The following is a 3,393-nucleotide window of genomic DNA, read 5'->3' as shown; positions in this document are numbered from 1 at the left end:
CGGCCCTGACCTGACCTGTGTGTTGTTGTGGTCAGAGAGGTCAGAGATACGGAGTGTGTGGCATCTGGGTTGTTTGGGGGCAGAAGATGTGATCTGTGAGGGTAAGCAGGCAAGTGGTGTAAGGTGTAGCTGAATTAGCCAAGAACAGAGTGAGACATTGTTCACAGAGCCGCTTCCCCAGGCGCTGAGGCCCCCACCGGAAAGGGTGGGTGGTTATGCCAGACCACAGCCTTTCCTGACCACAGGCCTGGCTGCACTGAGACCCTTCCAGTTGGGTGCTTCGCTTCAGAAGTTGTTCTGGCTTCCCAGGCATGTAGATCCTACTAAGTGACCTCCAGCCCCTGCAGCCTGAGGACAGGCTCTCAAAGTGATTTTGGATCCTGACCAAGCAGGATCAGCACCTTCCATGGGTGGGACTAGCCCACAATAGGAGTTCTCTGGAACAAGAGATCTTGCATTGCTCTATTGTGCTCCCAAGCCAGCCCCTTCAGTGTCAAATCCAGCAGAGCGGTGCCCTTCCTCTGCAGGGCAAGGCCGAGGCTGGGAGGAAGGCAGTGGTGTGTCATCCAGGGGAGGGATTTTGTGTGGTGGTTTCCTGTGATGGGCTGCTGAGGTGAGGCGGAAGGCAGCTGGCTCTGGTGAGACAGGAACAGACTTGAACAGGGCTCCTTCTCCCTGCTGAGTAACCAGGGCGGTCACTTACCCTCTGCAAGACTCCATATCCTCTAAAGCCAGCAAGAGCATCCTGCCAGGGAGGGCTGTATGATTAGACAATGAATCAGCGGCCCTGGAGTTGACCTGGGTTCTTATCCAGCTCTTCTCTAAATTAGCTGTGTGATCCCATGTTGGGCACTGTTGGGCGCTGGCCAACACCAGCCACGTAAACTCCGTACATCTGCGCAACGCCAGCCACATAGGCATGTTTACTCTGCACACCTGCGTATGCTTGCCTTTCCTGCTGCACCCTCTCCAAATGGGTGACGCAGTGGTCAGCAGACACTGCTGAGCCAATCAGGCATTGACACATCTACACAATAGGGTTTATAAGCCGACAGCTCCAGAGGGCGGGGTCCTTCTCTCGCTTCAAACTTGGGCGCTCCTAATAAAGTGTGGTTGAGAAGAATCCTGCTGTTGTCGTCGTCCTTCCTGCTGGCAGGTGGTCATGACAATCCCGGACAACTCAGATCCTTCTAGAACAAAGAGCTGGATAAACCTTCCTTGTGGGGTTTTGGAAAAACAGATTGGTTGCTATGGGCTTGGCACCATGCTCACACATGGTATGTTTCTGCCCTCCTCACCCCTGCCACCCATTGCATCGGACACTGATGCAGATGTCACAGTGAGAGTACTTTTGTGGATTCGGTTGAAATCCAGAATGAGTTTGCATTAGGTAGGAGAGAGCCCCTCGTGATATGTCGCGACTGCCTTGACCAGCAAGAACGACGCAACCCGAGAGCTCTTCTTTAAGCAGTTTACTCAGGAACCTTGAACAATCTTCTGACCCCCAGGGCAACACCCTACACCCTTAAATGCTCTATACTGAGCCTATCCCATTGGGCCGAGTAGCGAGTACAGATAGGCCACCAGAAAGGGAAAGTGAGCCAAGCTAGCAAGCACAGCCAAATAAGGACTTGTTTAAGAGAGCGCCCGCTTGCTGGAAAGCAGAACCAGGTGTCATCTCGGCTCTAGCGGCTCTCCACAGTTCCCCGCCTTTTGTTTTAAAATGCAACAGGCAAGAGTAGAGGTCTGATCTCTGATGCTGGAAACAGGGACATTGTACTGGCTCACACACGGATTCTGATTCACCCGGGGCATGCCAGACCCGTCCGATACCTTTTTCTCAGAGACGGGGTCTGGGGTACCAACCCGTATGCAATCAGACATGCTCTTCTCGGGGCCGCTAGAAGCTGACCCGGAGTGCAGTGCTTAGCCTTGCACCCTGAGTGTGATGATCATTTCTGCATGACTGCTAGCCACGCTTGGGGGGACTGTTCGGCCTCAATGGCTGTAAAGGCTTACACTATCATGGCTGCATTCCACTTCTGAGTAAGCCGCATCTTACACAAGTACCAAAGGCCCAAGGAACAAGCCAGGAGCAAAGTAACCATTATGGCTCCCATGCCCGCCCATTCCTTGAGATGATTCATAGTGGAGGCGATCCAAGATGACAATCCTTCAGCTACAGAAAGCACTGGCATGAATCTGCACAGTCAGGAATGACAGGCACTTGCTTCCTGAAGCAGATGTTGAGAAGTGTCACACCTTTAGGGCATTCCTTGGACAGTTCATTCTGAGTGTGTGAGCACAGTGGGTCCCATCCATGGATGACACTTCACTTGGGCCTTGAAATCGGGGTTCCAACTGATGCTGTGTGCTGATCAACTCAGGTGGAATTCACATGCACGATAGCCAGGCGAAGATCCCTCATGGTGTTTTCGAATTCTTGGGACCAATTTCCTATAAGATATTCAGACAACCTCCGAGATAGATTAGCAGCCAAGGTATAATTATGATATTGCACTGATGTAACACAAAGGCCTCATATCTTCCATTCACATCCCAATTGAGCAATCTGCCACAAAGTATAAAATAACCTTTAACTGCCCAAAAGGCCTTTCTAGCCTGACATCCCGTCCAGGGGGGTAAGGTCTCTTCTCTAATTCTTGTACAATATGGTGTCCATCTTGGCTGATTAGGGATGGTGGTATTCCCCTTCTTGTGAGAAGCAGGCTACCAATTAGTACTATTAACTATAGCATCATAAGCTGCACTATTAATACCATTTAACTAAGCAGCAGTTTGATTCTATATCAATACACATTTACTTCTATCACTAATATTAAGCACTACATGCATACAAAAACTACCTTCTAAACTAATACTCATATTTCCTTCTATAGGGCTTATCTCTTTATCCTCTGGCAAATAGGGAACACCTAAATTTTTATTACTAGCAAACAAGCGGGGAAATATTTGCCCATCATGACGAACTGGAAGAGGCTTCGGAAACATGGACATTATCCCCCAGCAGGGTTTCATCAGGGCTGGTGTCCAACCCAAGCTCAGAATCGGCAGCAGGACTAGGATCCACATTTTGACTGTACTTCCGCGTCAACCATTCAGGAACCCACAGAGGCTCCAAACGATCCCGGGGAAAAACACAAACGGACCCTCTCGCCCACACCAACACTGGATCAGGACTATGCCATATGCCCATGATCACATCCTTCCATTTCACAAAACCTTTTAAGGATCCTCCACTGCGCTGGTGACGGTCAGCAGCAGAAAGGCCATCCACATCCAAATTTAAAAAATTTAAGGTGAAAAAAGCAAGAGCAATTCTTTCTTTTGGGGTATAGCCCTGGCCAATTCCCCCTTTTTGTTTTTGTAAAT

Source organism: Mastomys coucha, unplaced genomic scaffold (genome assembly GCF_008632895.1).
Source record: "Mastomys coucha isolate ucsf_1 unplaced genomic scaffold, UCSF_Mcou_1 pScaffold13, whole genome shotgun sequence".
NCBI lineage: Eukaryota > Metazoa > Chordata > Mammalia > Rodentia > Muridae > Mastomys > Mastomys coucha.
This window is presented reverse-complemented; position numbering follows the sequence as displayed.